Source organism: Rhamphochromis longiceps, linkage group LG17, assembly GCF_057381845.1.
Source record: "Rhamphochromis longiceps isolate RC_006_pf linkage group LG17, R_longiceps_female_GT1.1, whole genome shotgun sequence".
In the NCBI taxonomy this organism is placed as follows: Eukaryota; Metazoa; Chordata; class Actinopteri; order Cichliformes; family Cichlidae; genus Rhamphochromis; species Rhamphochromis longiceps.
In genome coordinates this window covers 32,860,295-32,887,703 of record NC_140573.1, presented here as the reverse complement: position 1 = coordinate 32,887,703, position 27,409 = coordinate 32,860,295, and the positions used below count along the sequence as shown (strand labels likewise).

The 27,409-nt window shown below is 41.3% G+C and overlaps 1 protein-coding gene and 1 non-coding gene across 5 annotated transcripts in view; one reads left to right on the top strand and one right to left on the bottom strand.

Moving 5' to 3' along the window:
• Window positions 1-27,409, bottom strand: part of wnt5b (wingless-type MMTV integration site family, member 5b) — an 84,170-nt gene that overhangs the window by 44,267 nt on the left and 12,494 nt on the right. For 2 of the 4 annotated variants that reach the window (XM_085387261.1, XM_085387263.1), the window contains exon 2: window positions 7,208-7,349. The exons of the other annotated variants lie outside the window; for them this stretch is intronic. The gene's annotated coding sequence lies outside the window, so the exon portion shown is untranslated. The remainder of the gene's footprint in view (window positions 1-7,207; window positions 7,350-27,409) is intronic. 4 annotated transcript variants of the gene reach the window in all.
• trnak-cuu (transfer RNA lysine (anticodon CUU)) lies at window positions 26,746-26,818 on the top strand. Its single transcript has one exon. It is a non-coding gene; the product is annotated as a tRNA-Lys (tRNA).

Below are 27,409 nucleotides of genomic sequence, written 5' to 3'. Positions count from 1 at the left end.
AAACTCTGTTTTCGCCTTCTATATTGTACTTCTGGGTATGTTCACACATGCTTCAATAAATCTGTGCACTTACTTTCCAAATTTTCTTGCAAAATATAAAGAAATGAAATGTAACTCAAAACTTTTGCACAGTACTGTAACACACTGCTACTTTGTAGTGAATCCTCTTGGGACAATAAGTGCTTCCACTGTTTTATGCCACTGCACACTTGTTGCATTTGAGATATTTCACTGTGCACAAATTGGGTGACTAAACAAAAGAGCTACATTGCCATATTCTGGTAGTGTGGCGTAAAGAATCAGTTCAAGTTATGCAAGCACTCAGTGACACCCAAGATGGCGTGTTATTGGCTCCCCAGCTGTCAAAACCCGGACATATTCAACATATGATTAAAATAAAAGAGGACTTTTTGAATATTTGATAATCATTTCACAGTGACTAAAGCAATAAATCACTCTTCAATCTTAGATCCTCTGGGTGTTCAACTTTTTATTAATCTCCCACATGCTGTTATCAGGTCATATACCGCTGTGGGCTCTTTGAATTTTCAGTCCGTCATCACCATTATGGCTATATAGTATAGAGTTTTTATAAAGATATTTAAGCAAGAGCTATGTTAAGAAAATGATCAGCGTCGTTACATTTGCCAGACAAGCCATTCTGTGCTGTTTTCCGACAGATTGGATAAGGAAAACAACACACTAAATCTTTCATTTTAAACATAAGATGTTGCTTTATTCAAAATCAAAACATGGACGTCGTCGCTGAATGTTTTATGAAAGCCTTGGCAATTACAATCGGAAGACTGAGAATTATGCAGCATGTGATGCTGACTTCTGCTCCCTATTTCTGCTCCACACGGAGAACGGCAGGAAGGAGGCGAAGGACGGAGAGAGGAAGAGAAAGAGGGAGAGAGCGAGAGAGAGCCTTTCTTTGTCTTGATGTGAAACCACGTGAAGCTCTGACAGAAATGTGACAGATACCTGCAAAGTCAAAAACCAACAGGCTCGCACTCATTCTAATTTGTCAGGTGAGACAGTGTGTTGGGAGCGTGGGTGGTGTGGTGTGCTTGTGTGTGCTTGTCTTCCCGCATACGTATGATTGAAGGCCCGCGTGCATAATGCATGTGCGTAGACACTCGCTTTGTGTGTGTGTTCCTCTCTGCCAGCTCTCCGTACCTTCCTGTCAGTTGAACTTGTCATTCAAGCATCAATAAAGTGAAAACTTTTTCTTTCTCTTTATTTTGTTAAAAAAATTTGTCATGCTTTTCTCAAACGCGGGAAGCGGGCAGAAAGGGAGACAGAGAACTGCAGCAGCAGTCGATGGGGTTGAACACGTGTTTGACAGGGAGCACTGCGCAATGGAGCAGATTTCCCTCCATTAAAATGACTTTTCAGAGATGTTTTTTGGGGGGTGGGAGTCTTTAGAGGGCAACAGAGGGCAGGAGGAAGATGCTGAAAGTGATGCCATCACAGATACCTGCGTTACTGCAGACAGTGAAACATGTATTTAACAATGTAGAAACGGCATGGCAGAAAATGGTGAGCTTTAACCTTAAAATGCATATATTAGACACTTTAAATGTCCCTAAAAGTTATGCGTTATGTTTTAAAAGCCAGTTCTAACTGCAGAGGTGCAATAGCTATGAAAAAGAAAGAGAGAAAAAAAAAGATTCAGGCAAGTTTCTTGGAGTATGGGCAGTTTTTCACCAGAGAGCGCAAACATGTTGAGATCCAAAAATCTATATTGATGCAATAGCTACGAAAATTAAAGGCTGAAAAATAAAAACACAACAAATCTCCTCAGACTTTAACATCAGAGGTGTGGAGACCAGCTTTCTTTGGCATTAGTGGTCTTGATAAAAACCTACAACTCCAGTCAGAGGTGACTGGTATTAGAATAGTAATCACGAGCTTTCCTTCTATAAAGGAAGTTTAAAAAAATACAAAATACATGCAGTAGCCCTTTAATGCAGCACACTGTGATATGGGCTGGACTCAGGTGTATGCATGGACTGTTAATGCTCTTGTGAAAGTGAAGTCAGCAATGTTGGGATTGACTAGCTCTCACTGAGAAGGGAATTAAGCGTATTTGTTTTAAGAGGTGCTGGCTCACCTACACTGAAGGTTTCTAAAGGGCAAGGTTAGGACGCTCTAAAACCCTTTACACAAACTGGTTCCACTATATGATTAGGCACACACACATACACACACAAGTCACATCTTCGGAAGATCAATACATCAAACCTTGTTCGCTGAGAGATAGAAAAACAGCTGCATCAAATATACAGAATCCACTAAATAAAGAATGCAAGCTATGTGCAAAAGTCCTGTCAAAAAGAAGCCCGTCTAGCAGCGGTCTCAGAGGATGAGCAGCAGTCTCTAAACCGCTTTTCTGAAGAGGACACAAGACAAATGCTTGGGGTGGGCTCAGACCAGCATTTCACAGCAACTGACTGGGGGAAAGAAACAGTGCTACTGACTGATAAATCCATGTTTATTTCGGGAATAAAGCCAGTAACAGATGGGTTAGGAGAGATAATAATACAGCAGTTTATTGAACCCAGACTGAATGCTAAAATCTGGGTATGTTTTGCTACTCTGGAGCTGAACACCCACAGTGACCGGACTGTGCTCCCACTCCCCACCTTCACAGCAATCGTGTTTGCATCTTTGGGAGCATGATGCACACTAAGAAAAGCAATTCCAAACTCTTCAAGCTTTGCAAGAACTCTGTGACACTGTTGACACTGTTGTTCCTCCAAAGCCATCACAGCCTTATAACACATTTATAGGTGCACGTGAAGACTAAGGTAAGCCAAGCCTTCAGGAAGCTCTTACCATGGGTTATCTGGTTGTGCACAGAGGGGAAAGCTCAAGTGAATGCTGTTGTTAAACAAAAAGGCGGGGATAGTGAATAGTAAGATACAGAAAAAGACCAGGATGATCAAAAGCAAAAGGGACCCTGAAGTGATCCAATCACAAGGGAATTCTTAAAAATTAGCCTGCGAAGGTGTAAACTGGTTCAGAGTACTGGTCTATCCCTGTTCATTTCAATTAACCCTGGAAGTGGACATTTAAACCATAAGAAAATCTCCATCAAACTGTTATTTAATATTCAGTATATAAAGGCATTATTGAGACAGAGGAGTGCTCTTATCTCCCTTGAATTATAGTTTCCCAATTTGCATGCTGAGCGAATTTAACTCAAAGTGCCTCAGACTCACCAGAGTGAGTCCACCAGAGCTGTAATGTCCCTGCTGATAAGCAGCCTGTCAACTGAGGATTTGGTAAACGCTTGATTCACACTTTATAAGAAATATGGGGGTTTTGATTGGTTTCTATGTGTAGGCGTGCGTGTGTGGATCTGTAAGAAGTCCTATGGGAGGAAAAGAGATTCACACTGGAAATCTTTCCGACTGTTTGCACTTGTCCAGCCTTATTGCTAGACCTTTGGGTTTTTTGTGTGGGGGAAAAAAAAAAGAAAAGCTGTAAGGCTTTAAATATTACAAAATGCTATTTAAATAATTTATGTCCTTGGAATGTTTTATTTTGAAAAACAGCTGAACGAACGTCACTCTTTTCCAAGTTTTTCAAGACATCCATTTTTTAATAGTTCTGACAATACGTTTGAGTAATGTCTATTTAAATGGAATATATTTCTATTTGCATAATAATAATATTTATATTAGTATTTCTTTGGTGGTTAGCACCATCGCCTCACAGGGTTTGACTCCATGAACTAGCTGGGGCGTTTCTGTTCGGAGTTTGCGTGCATGCACCCACAGTCCAAAGACATGCATGCAATATTAGGTTAATTGGTGATTCTAAATTGGCCGTAGGTGTGAATGTGAGCACGAATGGTTGCCATAGATTGGCAACCTCTCCAGGATATACCCCTCCTCTTGCCATATGACAGCTGGTATAGTCTCAAATTGTGACCCTGAGTTGGCTAAGCAGAAGAAGATGGATAGTTTCTCTTATTTCTTTTTTCAGAAAAGTACCACATGTGGTCAGTGTTGAGAATTTAAATCAATACTGGTACCATAGATACCAAAATTCAAGACCAGGCTGGACAAAACCTAAAACCCGTCTGTAAGGAAGAGGACTCCCTTACTGCATTTATATTATATTATATGTATAGCACTTTAGAGCACACCTTTCACTTTATTAAAAGCACCTTATCAAGCAATTTATGAGCATTGCACTTTAAGCATGGATTTGCACACAAGAAGTTTAAATATTTATTGTCTATTTATTGGGAATTTTAAAATCAGTTGGTGGCCTTGTTTCAGATCCTGCACAGCTGCTCCTCATCAAGGAATGTGGTGGTTGTCTGTCAGGAGAGAAGAATGGTGATTGAGATTGTGATTAAGGTTTACCAATAAGGAAAACTAATGCAAATGTGTGTGTGAAATCTAGGGATAAAAGTGGTGCAAATAAGTGTTTGTAAGTTAATGATTACTCACCTTTCTTGCCTGTGTCCTCTTCAAGGTGTTTGGGCAAATGTTTCCCCGGGGGTCCAGACACCATTTAAAGGTTCCGGGAGAGTCCATTGGTAAAGAGTGTGGTGAATCTTGTTGTGCTTGGGTTTCTGGGTTTTTATAATATTGGGTTTGGTGTAACATTAAGTGTGAAATATTTATTAATATGTAAATGTGAAATGTATTTATGTATTTATTTATTCTTATTGATATATTGTATACTGTGGTGGAAGGTAGGGATTTAAGAATTTACCTGAGAGTGGAATAATGGTTTAGTCTGTGACAGCTGAACATATTTAAGGCTGCCAGTTGTCATTAGAGGATGGATTTTTGTGCTGTGAAGAAGCTCGACAAGTTGATGGTTTTAAGGAGAGCCATATAGCAAATAAATACTTTATTCCACTACACTTGCCTTGGTCTGTCTCACTGTGTTTCCAGCCACTAAGGGCTGCCCTGTTACACCGTCAGAGGAAATGAATATTCTGACACTCTGACAAAGGGTGTAATTCTTCCCCAAATAATAGCAATTTATTACAAACATTTTGATCAGAATAATTGCAGCTCGTTGCAATAAAGCATGGATTGAGATGCATGGCAGCAGGTGAGTGATGGCAGATTTATAATATATATCTTTTGAAATATCAGTTGAAACATATGAATTGATATGGTTCAACTGATATGATCAAACTTAAAGAAACCCGCCTTACCAGGTTTGTTACCGGACAAAGAGTAAATTAGGCAGCGACATACAGGTGTATACATGATTAGAGCTCGAACTACGCGAAAGAGAAAATAGATATTCTAAAAAGAGACTAATGTAAGAGTGAGAAAGAGATATGGGAAGGGGAGCGAGAAGATAAATAGAGAAACTGAGCGTGGAATACAAAGAGGAGACTGTGCGTGCATGTGTGTGTGCACCAGGTGCGTATCTGCAGTCCCCAAGGTCCTTCTAGCTGTCTTCTCCTATTGATTAGTTCATATTGATCTGGCCTGACACACACACACACACACACACACACACACACACACACACACACACACACACACACACACAGCATGATTCACTTGATTTAGCCAGGCTTTGACACAGGGGACATGAGGGTACATTGTTAATACACACACACACACACACACACACACACACACACACACACACACACACACACACAAAAACCCCGAATCCTTCCATCGTTTGGCCCTCTTAAAAGGACAACCATCTTCTCTCTCTGACACACACACACACACACGCACACACACACGAGCGCACGTGCGTGTGCGTGCTTGACAAGCAGCAAACATTCACTCTCCCTGTTTACTCATGTGCATTGGTTGTCTGGCAAACAGGAAGGAGAAACAATGAGACTGTATGAGGCAAACTGTTGATAAATCTTTTTGCCTGTTTTTATTCCCTCAAAATTGTTGGACTCTTCTTCAAACACCATATGTAGCACTGTATGTTTTGTATGTTGCAGATATGCAATAGTAGCTTAGATCATATCACAGCTAACCCTAACTGTAAAGCTACTGTAATAAATATTTTTAACAAAAAATGTGATTAATTATATTTGTGGCCTCTTTTTTGACAGCAGTGTTTAATTATATTTTAAGGCTTTCATTTATGTATTTTTTAGGCGTGTGAGCATAGGAGTGCCATTTCATCTTATTTAGCATTAAGTATTAATGACCTTATAAGGGCTTGCTTTGCAGTTTAACTGATAAGTACTGTACAAAAGTCACCCTTTATGTCTTTATATTTTGATTCCATGGAGCCAGACTTTCTTTTCATTTTTAAGGTGGTATTGAAGAATAGTTCTCCAGGCATTCTGAAAATCTTTCAAAGTGTATTCACTCATTTTCGGTCTAGTCCTTGTACCTGACTATATTCAGAGGAATGATTTTGATTGTTAAGCTACTTAACACAGTTCTGTGAATAAGTTTGAAACCATTTGACAAGCATAAAATAGTATTTTTGCACCAACATGGCACATCTCAGCATGGTGTGGCGTGTGTCCTTAAAATTTGAGCAAGGCGAACAAATGGAGGACAAAAGAAAAAGTGGCAGGCCTGAAAAACTATCCACAGTAGATTAACAGTATCATACGAAAGTTATGTAGGAAATAAAATCCAGCATTGACCTGACACATAACCTGAGGTCTTGCCCTTCAGTTGATCCATCCACTGTTCAGTGAAGCCTCATTAGAAATGACAGAACTATGACTGCAAAAAGGTACTGTCAACTTTTGAACCACCATCTGGAAAGCATCTGATTGGCTACAGCTGGCAACTCCCTGGCAAAATAAAAACGCACAGTGAAACACTACCGGTCATGGATTGGCCACTTCAGAGCTTGTACCTCAACATTATTGAAGCAGTGTGGGATCGTCTTAAGAGAGAATAGAACAAAACGCAGCCACAGTAGCTAACATACTTTATACACATTAGTTGCTTATGTCATATCTGCTGTTGTAGCCATCAAAATTAGTCATTGCAGATTTAATGTATTTTTTTTTTCACAATACCCTGATGCTCTGACAAAACAGTTAATCATGATACAAATAAGCAAATGCAAATACAGTCGACTGCGACTGCAATCGTAGCAAAAAGCACAGGTTTGCAACTGTAGGGCCACCGGTGCTTAACAGCGGTTCCCGTTTTCAAACACAAGAAGAAGAAGAAAAAGGCATTCACTTCAAGACAAGGTGCCCTTGAGCAAAACATCTCACCTCCAGCCGCTCCTGAGTCGTTTAGTGGCAGCTGCTGAAGAGTGTTTTTTGTTCAGGCCAGATCCCAGTGTGACTGTGTGGAGGTGTGTGAAGGTGAAGTAGGTCTAGGCTCACAAAGAGTTTATGCTTGCTCTGTCTGCGTCTACGGAGATGGAAGGGAGAGGAAATAATGTCAAAAAGGTGAGAAAATGGTGAAGCAAGAGTCTGCTCATCAACAACCCTCTAATGAGAGGGTTTGGTCTGCTTGCAGGCTTCCTGACACATATCAATATGTATACTCAATATGATACACACCACACACAGACACAGCCCCAGATCTTTTAAAAAAAATGTATTTGTCCTTCATCCAGCCTCTGTGCTACACTTTCCTTTTCCCCCTCTTTGTCTCTGAATCAGAAGAAACGTCACTGTCTGTCTCTGCCTTTAGTCTTTCGTGTGCATGTACGCATACACATACACCGACACACCAGTACAGTACGTGCACAGATACGCAACCACCTGCACCCACAGAGACTAAAACACACACATACACAACCACACACACACGCATAGACTGCCTTCTGCTGCTGTGATGGCTCCGAGCTGTCAAAACACCCTTGCTTTCTCTCCCTCTCTCACCAAAGCAGCTTGACTGAGCTTGTCTATGCAGGTTCACAGAGACTGCTGTCTATCCACCCTCATTCTTTCTTTCCTCACATTCTCCTCTGCAGTTTGCATCTTGATTTTGCTTTCTCGAGCTTTTCAGCCCTTGCCCACATACATTTTAAATAATGCTTTATTGTATGTCCCTGTTTATTGTATTAGGCTATCATTCAAATGTCTCGGTGGAACGTTAAGTGTTCATAAAGGTTTATACTGACTTGTCAAGGTCTTTGCTCACAACACATTCCCGCATTATGTGAAACAGTCACAAAATTGAATCCATTGTTTTGTTTTCCTCCCCCCCCCCTTTTCTTGCTTACATGGACACCAACTTTTATCCTCCAGTTTGTATCCATGCGTGTGAAGATTTTTTACACATTATTACTCACAATACAGTTTGAAACACAGTGAGTTTTGGATTTTATTTGGAAGGGCTTTTACATGTGAGTTGTGCTTTTTCTTGCTGTTCGGTTAGGTGTAGGCACCAGAACTAAGACCAGAGGTTTTGGATACAGTGTCACGTTCTTCAAAGCTGTAATGTGCCCCCCTTAGAGAAGCCTCAAAAACATAGACAATGTAGACACAAATCCTTCTTCCCATTGAAATACATTGGGAGGTCGTGTCCACAGTGAGGCAGAAAAACAGACGAGGTGCTGTTTACGTGTGAATGTGTAATTTTTCCAATAATGAAATGGTTAAATGGCATTAGAACTCTTAAATATGGTCTTTTGCGGCCCACCTGTGGTGCAGACACAACCTGGTTATTCTGTTTAGTCTCAGTTTGCACTATGCTGGCTTAAGTTGCTGACATAGTCCATAATGGACACAGATGTTGGCAGCAGGGTTCATGGTGGATGTGCACTGGGTGCTGTTTACACTACACCAGCTGCTTGTCTGCCTATGTGGTTCACCTATGCACAGTCAGCCTCGTTTCATGTAAAGGAGCATCAGCGGTTCCTCTACGTGACATTTATGCCAGTATGATTTAAGTCTGAAAATGCTGCTTAGATGTGGAAACAATGTGCATTCACGTCACTAATTTCCAGCTGAATTTTCAAACCTGTCCACTCCTGGACATCCTGTTTTCCACTCCTGGATTTGTTTCACTAAAAATGTTATCTCTGTATGTATGAAATCCTGCAGCTTCCAAATGCTACCATTTTATTACAATCCTCTGCTTAGCCTGGTAATCAAACGCTGCTTTATGCAGAGGGAAAGTAAACTGACCACACAGGCATTGATATGGGTTGATGAGATGCCTCCCGGCATTCAAAATGAGTTGCTGGTGAGGCAGTTGGTTCCTTTCTGCTCACCTCTAGAGGTGAACAGAAAGGTGCCCTTCTGGGCACATCTTTTTCTTTAGCCTCTCCAAGGATTTGAAAAGTAGTAACAAATTGTGACTCGGAGGCATAATTTGTGAGGAAAAAGGCGTGCTTTTAAATTTAGCCACCTTGTTTTCTGCATTACAGGCATCACATTACATGCTTATTAAAAATGAATGTAGTACTCAAAATATATAAGACATCAAGGTCATAACACACATGTGACCTGTAAAATCTAGTACAGAGCACACAGATGATTTTACTGCACAAAAAAACATGATGTTAACAAGTCATGTGTGCAAGGCAGGTAATTTTTTTCCCCCTGAAATAGTTCTTCCTGGTAAAATATATGCCTGCTCTCTCTCTCCTAGTTTGATTTGCTTCCCTTTTCTTTTCTCAGTCTCTGCTACCACACACACACACACACACACACACACACATACACACACCACACGCAAGTGCTGTGTGTTTGGCCTGCAGCGTGTGCACAGTGGGGAGGAATCAACCGTATGGCAGGCATGAGGACGAAGCCAAATCTGGCTTGTACACATGGTGTGTGGCCGTGTTGCCCTGTGAGTGTGAGTGTATATGTGTGTGTGTGTGTGTGTGTGTGTGTTTAGCTAAAGGCAGCCTGCACTTAAATATATATCAGGGGCAGCGGTTGCCTAAAGGTGAAAGCTATGTGGTTTTCACTGGAAGGCTGCCGAACGAACGAATGAAAACCACTCTCCATTCCCTCGCCAGCTACTGTCACTCTGCCCCTGAACAAGGCACTTAACTGCTGGATAAGAGCAGCAATGTGAATAGAAGCTAACTAGCATTTCTCATTGCTTAGAATAAAGTCGTATATTTTCTGTGTTACTGATTGCACTCTAATCATGAAAGCTGAGATGTTGGGAACAAATTTATAAACAAACAATGGAAAGATTTTTTTAAAAACGCACCATCTAAATGGTACTAATCACTAATAATAACCTCTCAGTGCATAGGAAAGCAGTGGCAGGTATAAAGGTTAGACTTGTTTTGTAAACTGCAGACAGTTTGAGTTTGGGTCTTCAAGCTTGAATTGTATTGCAATGGCAATAACAAACTAGAACATTTCTGTGAACATCCATGACAAAAATCCATGCTACCTGCATGGACACCTGCACAAGAAAAACACATGACTATTCTTACACAATCCCAAATCTGATTACAATCAAGTATTTAATTATGCATACAAATGGTTGACAATTTCAAAGCATTACCACTGGTCTGCGTGGAGGAATATTAGAGCTTCCTTGAATATACAGATACTGTCTTTGCACTTTCCTTGTGCATGCGCAAAGCGTCAAAACACTTCTCATAAGGCATGGAGAAAGCATGTGTTTCTGCATGCGTGTCCAGGTCTGTGTCAATATATGCTGCCTGCAGGAAAATATGCATGTAATTTAATTGTATGCGCATGTGTGCGTGTATTGTATACTGCGTTTGCTGCCAATATGCAAACACACATTGAGCGCATATGTGTGAGAGCGTCTCGGCTCGTGGTGGTTTTGTAAGTGCATGAAAATCATTTATTCATGTTTCACTCTCTCTGTGTCTCTTTCAGTGTGTGTGTGTTGAATACAGAGTCAATTTTTGTCTTGCAAGCGTGCTCTAATAGCTACTCTTTGCTTACATGCGAAGCTAAAGGTTAGGCTATCATGTCTTTATTTTTGAATACTGAATGGTGTGTTTATGTTCTCCATCTCTTTTCCCTTTTATATCTTGGCAATGAAATATATATATATATATATATATATATATATATATATATATATATATATATATATATATATATATATATATATATATTTCTTTACACTAAATTCTCGCCTCTACTACTACTACTCTTTGACTCCTCTAAATAGCTATCAGAATTGTGTGTGCGTGTCTGTGTGTAAGGAAGCTTTAAAAATGCATATATTCTATAAGAGGAAAGAGGAAACAGAGCGTGGTGAAAAGAAAAATACAGCCTCTGTGTGTGTTGTCAGTTGACTTGACATCTGATCTTGCTGAGTATGGTAAAGAAGAAAGTGCTGAAAGTACTCTGTGTGGGGGATCCTCTGTGTGTGAGCGAGTGTGTGTGAGCTAAAGTGTGTCTATGGTATTTTGTGGCCTGTGTGTGTCCTCGATTCTGTGTGGGTGGTGAGAGGAGGGAGTAAGGGAATAGGGTGTGTGTGATTGCATTTAGTTTAAGTGTCAGCATGCCTTCGTGTGTGTCTGTGTGTGTGTGTGGTGAGCAGGAAAAAGAGAGGGGGAGTCAGACAGTGAAAGAGAAGCTGAGAGATGGATGGCAGGGAGGGTGACGAGGGAGGAAGAAAGGAAAAGGAGAGCAAAGAAAATGCTGAAGAGAAAGTGAAGGGAAAGCAGGAGATAAGATGGAAGGGTGTTATGATGGAAGGAAAGCCAGTGCCCGTTCTTCTTCTCTTTCTTATTCCAGTTTATGTTTTAGGCTTCTTCACTGTTGTATAAATGTTATATGAACTGCGGATGCTATGAATGAATGTTACATAAAAAAACCTCTTTCTTTCTTCTCTTTTTTTTGTTTTGTCTTTTTCAGAAAAGATCTCCCCAGAGTTTCTCCTGACAAATAGACCAGTTTGATGCACACATGAATACACATCACATGTGACCAACTGCTTCTTTATTGTCTACAAGCAGGAGAAATCCTTTTACCTGTTTCTTCTTTATTTGTGTCCTTGTGTGTATTTTATGAGTTCCATCAACAGGAAAGTGTCCCACTGAAGGAAATCTATCAATGTTTAATCCCCTGTGTTCTGAAAACGCACTCTTGACAAACAAGAAACAAGGCAGAGTGAGAAGGCATGACTCAAAAAAACGTAACATATCGAGTACTTGTACCTTTTGGTTAGCTGAACAAAGATTTTGAACATACATGCAAAAAAACAGGGTAAAAAAACAAACAAAAAACAGGTGAATGCAGGCAAGGCAGGCAAAGAGGAAATTTGCATGTTTCTTCTCTTCTTTCCTTCATTTGGATTGCAGTGTTGATCTGTTTCCTGGGTCGTTGTGCTAGCATCATAAAATGCCCATAAAGTCACCAGTCAGGAAAATGTTTAGTTTGTACAGCAAGGCTTCGATAGGGCTTCTATGGTCATTACAAAGGATAGCGGTTTAAAATGCTTAAAAAAAGTGGCTTCACTTTTCAGACTTAAAATTAAAACTACAGTCTTTGTTGTCTTTTGTGCTTCTTTCTCTTTCTGCTGTAGTAGTTAGCATTCCAGTTCAAGCGAGATGTTCAGCCAGTTAGTATTCAACCTACGCATAGCGTCATTGTGTAGAGGCAATGCACTGCTGGCTTGTTCAGGGACTGCACAAAAGTGCAGCTCTGTAACCTCCACACTGGTTTAATTCCCATAATCCTCTCAGCAGAAGTAGAAAGCTAGTCAGACAGGCTGGAAACCCCCTGGCAACCTCTGGTCACTAAGGAAAAATGTGTATTCCTTGAGGGGTTGGTGAGCGGTTGCTGGGTAAAATCAGACACAAAAAAGGTGCAGCACCAAAAGCTTTTTGTGATTGTATATGTCACCAGAAAATTGCTGTGGTCACCCCATCTGCACGTCCCACTCTAAACGTTTCATTAGCAGTCAGCGACTAGTTGCAGAGTTTTTGCAGAGAAGTCTTATACAAACTATAAGTGACTGTGACAACCTGCTAACAACCAAGAAATCACAGCCACTTGCCAATATTTCCCTGACTCACCAGCTTTCCATGACTGGGGCTTTAGCAATCAATATCACACTTTTGTCCAGCAACCACTTGCAATCATTTGGGGAATACAAATTTTTTCCTATACCAGTGGTTGCCAAGTGGACACCAACCAGTCTGTAGGCCTGTGTAACAGTGACCTAAGCAATATTTGGATTTTCTTTCCTGAATTAAAACAGATTTATATTACTACAAGCTCATCATTCTTAGATTTGAACATCTTTTTCTACTTCTACGTCTATTGTTACACATGAACCCTGGACAGTGTTTTGAGAATTCCAGAAACTTTAGCCATTGTCCGCAACTCTGTTAAACTCAGGGCTACAGTGTGTGTTTGAGAACAGCATTAGATGTCAAAAAGAAACAAAAGAGAAATATCTCAAACAAAGCTGATGTGGATCAATCAATAACTATAATTTGTCTATTTGGATTGGTGCTAGAGTGAAAGGTGTCACATCACTTCATTCATCTGCATCTCCCTCATGTGTTAAAAGTTTAGCTGGAAACAAAATGAAACAGGGAGGACACTTCTTTGCAATTAAATGCGTATTTGAAAAGGAACAAGAGGGTAATTTTAATCAAAAAGCAAAACACACTAGGGTTTCATGGGCATCTTCTTCCATCCTTCCTTTTTTTCAGAAGAAGGAAGGAAAACACACAAAAAAAAAAAACATGAGCCGTGAAAGAAAGAAAAAAAAACGCAGATGTCTGATGTGTTAGAGAGATGAAAGTATGTCACACCACATTGACTGAACATCCCATAGGCTATGTTACTATGGTGCTGACACAGGACTTCAATTAAAGCTAAGAGACCACTGCCACAAATGCATGCAGACAAGACAGTGCAATAAGGACGGGCAGACAAATACAAAAGTGTGAAAACAAAAAGGAAGCAAAACAACCACAGATGAAAACAATAAGTCATTACCAAAATAAAACAAAAACTGATTATAAAGAAACCAACACATATGCAAACAGACGGAGGGACAAAGAGCTAAAAGGATGGAAAAGCTATCAAATGTTTATTAGATTACAAAAAACAGGAACAAAAATTCAAAGAACAAGAAAGAAACCTAACACACGGTATGTTTTATGAAGACTTGGTTTTTGTCCCCAGAAGGGAGGTGCGTCCCTACAACGACTAAAGGGATTCATGTCCCTACAATGTCAGTAATACAAGTACACCCACACAAATACACAGTTGCCTGTCTGTAACGGTGCTATTTATATTTAAAGAGTGGGTCTTTTAAGTGAACCCAGTGTGGGACACACACACACACACACACACACACACACACACACACACACACACACACACACACACACACACACACACACAGAGAGAGAGAAAAAGGCACACAGTCTGTCTCTGCAGGCAGGTATTCACTCAAAAAGCTTAACCTCATTCACACTAAAGCTTAACTTTAAAGAGCTACTATTTTAGTATTATATAGGGATTCAGTCCCATGTTGCTTTCTTCATTAAAGAAGCAACGCTGCAGCACTGGCCCTTTTGTGGCTTTTGATCAGTGGAACAAATTAAAGTAAAACCTTCAAGACTGATTTTACTGCAAATCACTCTGTCTCCATAGTTAAAATGAATTTTGTGACTGTAAATGCAAGCAAGCATAAAAACACGACTCACTGTGGTTGTTTATATTCAATGAATGTCTTCTCATTTGCTTTGGGTTTTACATTTGTGTGGATGTGTGAGGTGGGTAAATGACTCAAGAGAAAAAGAAGAAAAAAGATCAGTCAAATCGATATCTGTAACAGATCGGAGTGCCTTCACACATCTGGACCTGTGGACTGTCTGCAGGGGAAGACTAAGGGTAGAGGGAATACATTAGAGGAGTATTTTGCACTGCCTTATGTTTCCGGGACCTCCCACCCTCCCATCTACTCCCCTTCTCTCCTTTTCTCTCTCCAGCCAAAGGAAAACTCCTCCATGCCCTGCATTCCTCTCACATTCCTGCTCTAGGTTTACCTTCTCCACCTCTCTTTCTGCAGCAACATCATCATCTCCTCCTCCTCCTCTCTTGCCTGTGGCTGTCTGTCTGTTTCCACCTCTTTTCCTTCTTCTTTTTCCTTTCTCTTGGGGTCTCTGTTTCTCTCCTTCTCTTTCATTCCCTCCTCCCTCTTTCTTTACCAGCATGCTCCAGTAGGCCGGTGAAGGCAGGGGGCTCGCCTGAACCCTCCACCCCCAGCAGGGGCCCTCCAGCTCAGCCTGGCTGGCTGGCAGGCTCCCTGGCACACTTCCAGCACACACAAAAACACACGCACACTCACATAGCTTCTTTCTTTCTCTTCTTACTGTCTTCTGTTTATCAGCCTGTCTTTCTTTTTAGAATTCTTCCCTTTTTAATCACTTTTCTTTTTTCCTTTTATCTGGTTACACTTAGTGATGTGTGCTCTGGCTTATTTAGCACTGACTGCCCACAAAGATGACACATTCACTGCATCTTTAATCGATTTCTTGTCCAAGCTCCATCATATACAGCACAGTATATTATCCAGTATAATTAATGTAACTAGATAGATCGATAGAGAAGAGAACTTGCACAGTTACATGCTTTCTTGTCTCTTATATGAGAAGAGTGAACTTTGCTTATATATATACACACACACACACATATATATATATATACATAAAAAAACACCCAGCACGCCCCTGCGGGCGGTTTATCCTTCAAGCTCGGGTCCTCTACCAGAGGCCTGGGAGCTTGAGGGTCCTGCGCAGTATCTTAGCTGTTCCCAGGACTGCGCTCTTCTGGACAGAGATCTCCGATGTTATTCCCGGGATCTGCTGGAGCCACTCGCCTAGCTTGGGAGTCACCGCACCTAGTGCTCCGATTACCACGGGGACCACCGTTACCTTCACCCTCCACATCCTCTCGAGCTCTTCTCTGAGCCCTTGGTATTTCTCCAGCTTCTCGTGTTCCTTCTTCCTGATATTGCTGTCATTCGGAACCGCTACATCGATCACTACGGCCGTCTTCTTCTGTTTGTCTACCACCACTATGTCCGGTTGGTTAGCCACCACCATTTTGTCCGTCTGTATCTGGAAGTCCCACAGGATCTTAGCTCGGTCATTCTCCACCACCCTTGGGGGCATCTCCCATTTTGACCTCGGGACTTCTAGGTTATACTCGGCACAGATGTTCCTGTACACTATGCCGGCCACTTGGTTATGGCGTTCCATGTATGCCTTGCCTGCTAGCATCTTGCACCCTGCTGTTATGTGCTGGATTGTCTCTGGGGCATCTTTACACAGCCTGCACCTGGGGTCTTGCCTGGTGTGATAGACCCCAGCCTCTATGGATCTTGTACTCAGAGCTTGTTCTTGTGCTGCCATGATTAGTGCCTCTGTGCTGTCTTTCAGTCCAGCTTTGTCCAGCCACTGGTAGGATTTCTGGATATCAGCCACCTCCTCTATCTGCCGGTGGTACATACCGTGCAGGGGCCTGTCCTTCCATGATGGTTCCTCGTCTCCCTCCTCTTTCTTGGGTTTCTGCTGCCTGAGGATATATATATATATATATATATATATATATATATATATATATATATATATATATATATATATATATATATACATACATACATACATACATACATATTTATATATATATATATATATATATATATATATATATATATATATATATATTTGTGCAAAGTTGCCTTTTACAGGCGTGTCTTTGCTTTGCACTTTTTTTTGCCTCTTTTATCTCTTCATCTTTTCCATGAGTTGCACCAGAGATGGATAAACCAACAAGATTTTCTTTTACGTATTCCTGTTACCTCCCAATTGGTTTCATATTTTACAATAACCAATTACTCACACCAAAAAATGTTAAAACTAAGGAGCAGAAAGTAGAGATAAATAGAGAGTTAAATATACCCAAAAACTGTACTTGAGTACAGCAACAAAGTATCTGTACTTTGTTACGTCCTATTTCTGGTAATGAGTGACCAGATGTGTGGATGTGAGCAAGTGTGGACTATTGCGGTCCATTTTGTGTTTGCAAACAAGCTAAATCAATTAAATCTGCCCACTTTCTATGCCCGCTTTTCACTCGTTCTTTGAGTGTGGCAGAACAGAAGTGTTACAAAGATGAAGCAGATAATGAGCGAGTGAGTGCGCGCACCCATTGTGTGTGTGTGTGTGTGTGTGTGTGTGTGTGTGTGTGTGTGTGTGTGTGAGTGTGAGTGAGAGAGAGAGAGAGAGAGAGAGAGAGAGAGAGAGAGAGAGAACCTCCATAATTTGGTATTTCCTTTTTAGACAGTGGAGGAAGGGCCAGTGCCCTCACTCATGCACATGCGCACCACACACAGCTCCTGTTTTAATGACCCCTACATCTGCCTGTAGGCACTATGAGAGAAAACAGCTAGATAGATACATAGATAGATAGATATGCACTGAAGGTCAGAGTTGAGAGTTCATAGTCATGACAAACAAATGCACACACACACACACACACACACACACTGAAGTAAACGTGTGTGTGAGTTCAACTGGAGGTTAGACCTTCAGGCTCCACAGCTCAACAAGAGAGAGAAACACGGAGAGAATTCATAGCAGCTGATTCAGCATGGAACTGACTGGTGTGATTATTGTAGACCAGAGGGGACAAACAAGAGGAAATCTTCCAGTTATATAGATAATTTCTAGAGGAACAAAATGAAAATTTAAGGCAGATGGTGGCACAAAGCAATTGGTACTTTAGTGGAATGAAGGAAAGGCAGAAAGAACTGAGAGACTGACAATAACTCTTTTACAACTTAAGCAACAGCTGAAGATGTTACTGTGTCTCCAGACTGTCTCTCGTACAAACACACACTCACAGGGCCCTGACCTTGTTGATGGCAGCTGTCGACAGCACTCTCCGTGCACAGTCCAGAACTACAAATTCCCCCTCAGTGTGTGCACACAATAATCCACAGAAGACATCTTTAAAATGATTCTCTATTTGAGAAGGCCTTATGTCTCTAAGTTTCCACATACTGCAGATTTTCTAGCTAGTTCATACTTTGCCAACTTCAAGTCAAGTAATTTTACCCAACGTGGGGCTTGAACACAATGAGGTTAAGAGCCTCATACTCTTAAACTCAGCCCACACATTCACAGCTAACGTGAATAGTGACACAGACTATGGTGGCATTTTTATCAAAACAAATTATTGACTGAATTATCATTTTTAAGCATGTTTCTATTATTATGTTTAGTGAACACAGCCAAAATTTCACCTTTGTCGCTTTCTTTCAAATCTGCATATTGCTCTGCTTTCTTCGTTTTGCTGCTCATGGTCTTTATGATGGGATTTATAGGTTACACAAATATACGTGACTGCTACATGGCTTGCGTGCTTGCTTTGCACATTGTTGCATTTGTACGACATTTGTGTTTGACTCCTCCTTACTCCGATGTGTTAGCCCTTTGACAGACTGGCGACCTGGACAGGTCACATAAAGTATCTTCCAGGTCCAAAAAAACCAAACCCCCCCCCCCACCAAATACAGGCTACAATGCTAAAAGCCTGACTGCTCATCACTGCCTTTGTTGCTACTTTAAAATCAGTATCTGGCCTCTGGGCTGGGGTCAGCATACACTCTGCTTTGCAATCAATCTGTGTTCGTGGCTAGCTGTTAGCATCTGTTTGTGCAGATGTTGTTTTTTTGTGCAATAAAAAAAAATGTCTACATCTCCACTCCTCAAAAGTTTGAGACTGCTCCACCATTTACCTCCTCCCTGCACACAAACCAAAATCGACGATTATAGCAACTTCTCTGTATGTATTATTGTAGTGTCTACCTTAAAGCGCCTTGAGGTGAGTGTTGTTGAGATTTAGTGCTGTATAAATAAAACTGAATAAAACTGAACAGAATTTAATTGGATTAAAATTACTGTGATTTCATATGAATTTGTCATGAATACTGAGTATCGCGAAGATGTTCCCTATAAAACCTTAAAAAATGTAGCACTGCTGGAAAATCAAATAGATAAAGATTTTTTAAAAATCCAAGTATCGGCTCTGCTTATCACTTAGGCTTTCTTACCTTTAAAGTTCACAAGAATAAATAAGCTTTATATGTCATCAACTGAATACAAAGCAACAGAGTGGCAGACTTGTTGGATGAGTTTTTTTTTTCTTCCAATAAACAACATGTGTTAAAAAACTTCAGTGCCAAAAATACTGTCAGGAGCAGGATTTGAACCCACGCCTCCATTTGGAGACCAAAAATCTCACGAGTGAGGAAGGACTGCATCCTTGTATCTGGCGCCTTAGACCACTCGGCCATCCTGACGCCCACACTGCTGACGGCTCAGCAAAGTCACTGATGATTTAAAGCTCAGAGACCCTTAATATGTTTCGCAGTCTGTTATAATTAGTCACTGTAAGGAAAGTGACGTGTTTTAGCTTTTTTAGATCAGATCTTTCCATCTGATAGAAGAATGGATGGGGTGCCTGATGAATGCCTGGACAGATGGTCTCGTAAAAAGACAGATAGGTGAAGGATGGATGGATAGATGGATGGAGGATGGAGAAGGGAGGGTGGTTAGGGGAGGGGGGGGCAGGCGTGTTTGATCCTCCCAGTAGAAATAATCAGCAAAGCCCTGGAGCCCTAAATGTGTGTGCATATATGTGTGTGTGTGTCTGTATATGTGCGCTGTGGGGTTTTCTGGCTGCATGCCAAGACCAGCTCCTACCAAGAGATAGATCAAAGACTGCGCTCTCTCTTTCTTTCTGTCTCTATCTGTCTCTCCTGCTCATATTTCTCACAGTCGTTTCTTCCCCGTCCCTGCTCTGTGCCCTGAAAACACTCCTCTATTTTATACCAGAGGGTAGAAAATTACAACTTTTCCTCTGGAAAAAGAGAAAAAGAAAGTACAGCAATGAAAAGACCAAAGCAATAAAGTGCAATGTGAAGACAAAGAAAGAAAAGGGAAATCGCACAAAAATCCTCACTTTTTTCACCTGGTTTTGGAGTTGAGGTTATCAAAGGGTTAAAAGTTTGAACACATTAACACTGACTTTTTTTGTTTTGTTTTAAGGTCTTAATTTCTGCTCTTCTAATTTCTTCTGTTCACACCTAACATCTGCACTACTCCAGAAATCTTTTGGAGACATAAGACAGAAACTTCTAGAAATGCTGCTGACCCAGTTTTGGTTTGAAAAAACTCACAGATTGGGTTTTAGCCTTTGGGCACAAGCTGAGGCTGTTAGAAAGAAATTACGGGGACACCCTTGTAAAGTCCCTGATTCGATCTTGGCAGCCACAAAAATTAAGGCAAGGCTCACACAGTGATGTCCTCCTATTTGTGTATGTACTCCTTTACGATTCCCATGGCTTCTTCTGTTGAGGTTAAATCTAGCACAGGATTGCTTTGGAAAACGTTACACCCAACACTGTCCATTTTTCAGTAGTGTAGTAATACAGTGCATTGCTGTACTAAATTCAGTAATTACCTTACAGTTACAATTATGGCCTTACTTGAATTCGGTTTGTGTGCAGGGAGGAGGTAAATGGTGGAGCAGTCTGAAACTTTTGAGGAGTGGAGGTGTAGACATTATTTTTTTATTGCACAAAAAACAACATCTGCACAAACAGATGCTAACAGCTAGCCACGAACACAGATTGATTGCAAAGCTGAGTGTATGCTGACCCCAGCCCAGAGGCCAGATACTGATTTTAAAGTAGCAACAAAGGCAGTGATGAGCAGTCAGGCTTTTAGCATTGTAGCCTGTATTTGGACCTGAACATGTTTCTGCAGTAGACACATAGTGGGGATTGCTTTATTTTCACACTAACCGAACGTGTGTCATCATTAGAGTAGGGATTTGTGTCAGCTTGTGGGACGGTAACCTAAGGTTTTCTAACTAGTAATCATGGCGCAGTTCCAGCCCTTGATATGGCGCCAGGGGAAAGCAATGTAACAAATAGTGTAACAAATGACTTTCTTCAGAAAGTAACATAATCCATTACATAATAAAATGTTACAAGTACTTTTTTTGAATGACAACCCATAAAGAGATTTTTGTCAGTGACCCCAATCCTCCTCTGTAGCAGTGTCATCAAAGTTTGATCAAAAGAGTGTTGGGACACGTACACGTGTTTTCGTTTTTTGTAAAAGTCCAACTTCATCTTCTGCCTAAGCATAGCGCCAAATCAAAACAAAAGATAAAGACCCTATGATAATACAGAGAAAACCCCCAGAATCGAATCAACCCTCAATGAGCGAGAACTTGGCAACAGTGGAAAGGAAAAACTCCCTTTTAACAGGAAGAATCCTCTAGAAGAACCATGCTCAGGGAGGGGCGGCCAGCTGCCATGACCGGTTGGTCATGTAATAACTAATGATTTAATGAAATTACATTTAAAGACATGTCTGGTGTTACCTTTTCCTTACTCACAGTACTTGATGTTCGTCTTCTCAAGCATTTTCTATGTGCAACTAATGCTGTGCTATCTTGTTTACATCAACCATGAATATTTTTGCAGCTGTGCCGAATACTTGTCTGGGTGGAGAGTGCCAAAGTTTTTAAATAAAAACATCTTAGTTTGTAGGGATTATGGCTAGGACAGGGGTCTTCAAACCTTTTCTGGCATGCCCCACTTTATATTTTCCCACAATTTTATCAAGCGTTAACAATAAATCAGGATGCAGATAATCTTACTGACGACCCATCTAATTTTAGGGTTTTGTTTTAGTCATGTGTAAAATTGGCTAATCTTCAGACACCAGAAGATGTTTAATTTCAAAAGAAGTTCCATCCTTCCTTTTTCTTGTTAAAAACCTTTACATTTAGGAGTTCTAAATAGGTGACATTTTTATAAAAAGATCTTGACATGAACCACACTCAAACCTTAACCCAACTCTAGATGGGTCACCAGACACCTGGTTGTTGCTAAGAGGTTAATTATGAGTGATACAAATATCAGGGCACCGGCATTCATGCAACTCAGTTTCATGCCACATTTTTCCCCCTTATCCAACCTGCGGTGGCTTAATGAACACATTTTATAGGTTAAATTGTATGAGATCCGTTCAAAGCCCTTGCAGAAACGACTCCCATGCTATTAGAAAACGTGGTTTTTAAAATCATCAGCCAAGCAGAGGATCTTCAAAACTAATAATGAAGCATTAAAGCTCTAAAATGTAACATAATAACATCTTTTATTTCACAGCTTGCAATGACATTCACAGTAATCATCGGCGCGCTTGAATATTCTCCTGGATATTGTTCGCTTTGCAGTGTTATTGATCAGGGAACTGAGGCTCATTTGCACTCTGCATATGCCGTTCTGCATAACAAAATCCCCTAAACGTCTAAAGATGTAAATGTAATTGTGAAGATAATGTATTTTTGCTATCGAGCATGCTGCACTGCGTGAACTGCACTGTGTCATTAAACCAACACGTACTAACCCTTCGCAAACAAGAGCTAAACTTTCCCTCCTCCTGTTTCTCCTTCTCTTCTACGTGTCTTTTCATGCAGCTTGCAGATTGGGTCATGTTTTTTCAGTTTTTTTTCTGCCATACTTAAGCAATATGCAAATAGAAACTCAGAGCCTCTCACAAAATCCCAATCAGTCCCTTTCTGACCCTTTTCCGTTTTTCCCTTCTTTTTTTTTTTTTAAAGGCAACCCGCCATCACTCATCTTCTCTCTCGTCCAATGCCTTTTTAGCTTTGTCGCTCAGACCATCTCTCTTTCTCTCGCTCCCTGTCCCTGCATCCCTTTGCCTCCTGTCACCCCCCCATCTCCCCTTCTTTCCATCCACAATCTATCCTTTCCAATCTTCCCTTTTCCCCCTCTCTCTATCATGTTTCCCCCCCTCACACACTCACACTCTCTTCCTCTACCAGTAGTCATTCTACTTATAGCCTCGCCATAAATCAAGCTGTCATTCTCCGTCATGCTTGCTGCATCTCACTGGGGCTCATGGCACATGCACACACACATGCACGCACGAACACACACACATAAAAGGGATAGCAGCCCACACATACACAAGCTCAAATGCAAGAATATACATATAGACCAGTATTATGCAGATAACACACATGCGCTGCAAGTGTATAGGCTATACTGATTACAATAAAAAATACACACACACAAACACTTCCTTTTTTAATGTGACACAAACATACAGTTTTTGCACAAACTCCAGTGTCCAAAAAACAAGCTGATATGCAGGATATCACACAAACACACACACACATACACACACACGGAGCAGTTGAAACTGAGATCTCAGGGCCCAACCACCACCTAAATTCTTCCCTCCTCTTTACCGGTTCACATCTCTGTACTGCTCACCCGTCTCTTAGGCTGATCTTCTAAAAATACATATACAAATTTTTACAAAAACTTCATGATTTTCATATATTAAGTAGTCGTAATCGTAAGCTAATTTCACACACACACGCGCGCACTGCAGGCCTAAACTTTCCAGGACTTTCCCGACAGAGGTGCAGGTGCAAATGCAAATGTCTGACGCAGCCACACTGGACATTGCTGTAATTAGGAAAGCTCATCTAGACTTTGACATAAAGTAACATGAAAACACAGGTGTTGCCAATGACATTAATGAAGGTTCTGTTCGTTAGGTGCAGAGCCTCAGTTAGCATCATTAGTATCACCTGTGTTTACATGTCAAAATGACTGCTAGGAAAAAAGGTCTATTAGCATGGTGGGTGGCAGGAGCCAGTGTTTACCCCATTTCCCCTGAAAGTTACAGAAACTAAAGGAAGCAAAGGGAAGCTCGCTCTAAGGCCGAATCTCGCTTTGAAAATTGCTGGGGGGAAAAGCACGATAATGTAAATACGCGAGTCTACAAAACACATGTCCAGGCTTTTTCAGACTCATTAATACCTTTCTTCTATTATTCCTTTTCATGTACGCAGACTTTCTCTCGATACGTGTCCGGAAACACACTTTTAATAATCACACTTCCCCTTTGGCTGTTATTCAGACAGAAATTTGGATATTATTTGAAACAAGCAATAATAGCAGCATGTAAATGTATTGTGCTGAAGATATATTTGCTCTTTTTAAAACCACAGACCATCAGCCTATTTCCTCCTGTCCTTCCGTGACCAAAGCAAGAGCCTCATAAAGACCCCTAGGAGTTTGAGGATTTCATGGGGCTTTGTGTTTGACACTGTGTGTGTGTGTGTGTGTGTGTGTGTGTGTGTGTGTGTGTGTGTGTGTGTGTGTGTGTGTGTGTGTGTGTGTGTAAGATACATGTGGAATTCAAGGTCATGTAATCCCACGGCCTTCACTGTTATTGACACATACAGCACATTCTATGACCTGGACTGGCCTTGCATGCATACACAATCTTTAGACATTAAAAACATTCATACTGATACTTTGTGCGTAGTTGACAACTTATACATACACAATAATTCTTTATCTGGTGATATTGGATATTCTGCTTATTGGTAGTTAAAACATTTAAAAACCTGCCTGTGTAATTAATAAGCTAAAGCCACTGGCATACCAGACACACAGAAGGGGTCCTTTTGCATCTGTATCTGTACCTGGGTGCAACGTTAGCAACTCAGCACATCAGGTGGGATGCCTCCTTTCTTTTTTTCTTTTTTTTTTGAGTAACCTATTATCTTATTAATAAATCCTACTACTAAGAGAACTACTGACCAATCACATTTGAGCAGGCTGCTTGCAGCAAACACATTTGCCAAAATTCAGTTTGAATCCCTTTGGCTGTGGTCACTGATTTATTATTTTTCCATTAGATTTGAGTTGTCCAGGATTGCTGTGGGCGCTCCCATGATGCACTGAGCCTCTCTCCTCTGTTCCCTTTTTCTACAGTTTCATATAACTATTGCCTTTTCCCCCCAAACTGGTCGAGAAAGATGAGCTTGAGCATCCCTAACCGTCTCTCTGTGTCACACACATGAATTAAAATTTTGAAGCTTCTCTCATATTGCAACTCAAATATTGTGCTTCGACCCAGACGTGGATCAGGGTGCTTTATTTTCTCGTTCACAGGCAAACTACAGGGTGGTACAGCCCAGCGTCTAGCATCAGACTCAAATGCACTGTGATATGCAAACGACAGGTCAATCAATCAATAAACACATGTGTTAAAATGTACTAATGTATGCTAAATCTGTGCTTCAGATAGCTTCCTTTGTCTAATAATACCCAGCAGTAACTAGAGATCTAGTGCCAGCAACGAGTTGTAACTCACAGACACAAATGCAAAGATATAGATTTCCAAGGTCGCATTTCAGACATTCACGACAGTATCTTATACAAGTCCCCCACTCTTTCTCTATACGCTCCGCTGCTCTCCTCTTCCTCCTCTTCTGCATTCTTCTCTCCGCCTCCCTCCATCTCTTGCCACTGTCTTTCACACAAACCACACACACACTCACACACACACACACACACACATAGTCTCTGGAGACATGTCCGTTGCTCTGACCTATCTCTCCTGGGAGTGCTGGCTGTCTGCCCGGCTCTCTTTTTTCTCTCTTGCTTCACACATTCTCCCTCCCTGCATCTTTCCTCCTCCTCTCTCTGTGTCTCTCTGTCTATTGATCTATCTGTTTTTCTAATCTCCTTTTGTCTTCCCCATCTCTAATCCTCTCCTCTGTTGCATGTCTCCCCTGCTATTGCATCCTCTTATCTCTTTATCCTTTCTCAGCCCGATTCTGCACTTCTACTTTTCTACCCCTTTTTCACCCTCTCCTCCTTTAAAATCCGCTCCTTGCGTCTCTTTTCTCGCAATGCTTCTGCTTTACACATTCTCTGCTCCTATTGCTTTCTAGGCTTACAGGGTGCCAGTGTGGCTGCGGGGCTCAGCCCGGAGCTCTCTGCCCTGCTCGTGCTGCTTCCTGGGCACCGTGCCCACAGAATAGTTAGGCAGGACTGAAGAAGAGCTGGAGGGGTGCGCATGTGTGCGTTTGTATGTATCGAATGATGTGGATAGGGGGAGGGGTGGGACAGAGAAAGTGGATAGGGAAGAAAGATTGAAAAGAAAGGAGGAGGGGAGTTGTTGACAGGCAGAGAAAAAAGAGGCAACGACAGAGAAAGAAGAAATGATTTTTGATGAGTCACACTTTGCTAGCTGGAGTTTACTGTGCAGCACTCGGCGTGTGTTCAACAGAAAAATGTGAGTGTGTGTGTGTGTGTGTTTTTCAAACGACAGTAAAAGTTTTAACTATATTTCAAAAGAATCACTCTGCATTTATTACAACACATCTCAAATTTGTATCTACAGTCTTTTTTTGTTAATTGGTTAATTTAGTCAGAAATACTTTGATTTCTGCAGCAAATTCAGCAAACACCAAGAAAATCTAGTGATGTAAGCGAGGCGATTCCGTTAACTGTCTCAGAACTGCTGCAATTACAGTTTGTGGGTATTGTCAAATTTTTTGGAGTGACTATTACTTGAAAAAAACTCATAAATGAGCAAAATATTCCAATCCCAAGGAGTCACATGCTGCTGTTCTGTCAGATGCGGCCATGATTCACTTGCTACTGCAATATTGCACACCTAGAAAGGATGGTCCACTTTTAAAGAGATATGAAGTCCATACTGGGAGGCTAGCAGCCTAAGCAGAGAAGCCCAGACCTCCCACTCCCCAGCCACCTCCTCCAGCTTGTCCAGGGAAACACCAAGGGGTTCCCAAAGTAGCTTAGAGATATAATCTCACCATCGTGTCCTGGGTCTGCCCCAAGACCTGCTCCCCAGAAGGGCATGCCAGGAACACCTTACCCTAGAAGCCCCCGGAGACATCCCGGTCTGAGGCCTGAACTACCTAGAGTTGCGCCTTGTACAGCCCGGCTAGCTCAGTCGGTAGAGCATGAGACTCTTAATCTCAGGGTCGTGGGTTCGAGCCCCACGTTGGGCGCATCTGTTTTAGAACAAAATTAATTTGAGTTGGACCATATCACCACTATCACCCCCCATCCTTTGTATCCTCACAACAACCCCCTGTCATTGGCATTAATGCCCTTTGCTAATATATCACTAGCCAATCATGTCCAAGCTATCTCAGCTTTGCCTCTTCTCATTTTGATGCTGTGGGGGCGGCACTACCGCTTTCATCAGTTGGTTCCTATCGATGTGGCGATATAGAGGCCGATTAGTCCTCACCCTGTCTCTAAGGGAGAGGGCAGCCACCCTTTGGGGAAAGCTCATTTCTGCCACTTGCATCTGAGATTTTGTTCTGTCTCTCACTCCCGACCGTGTAACCATAGGTGTGGGTTTGTGATGAAGCCAACAGAACCACATCATCTGCAAAGAGCAGAGATAAAATCCTGAGGTTTCTGCCACCTTTGGCTTTGCCTAGAAATGTAAAGATTATGAACAGAATTGGTGACAAAGGGTAGCCCTGGAACCCTCCAACAGCCAGGCAACGATTGTACAGATACCAAAAACAATTACTGCTCAATTTAATATTGTTTACAAAAGGAAAAGTCAGGAGATTTTACACACGTAT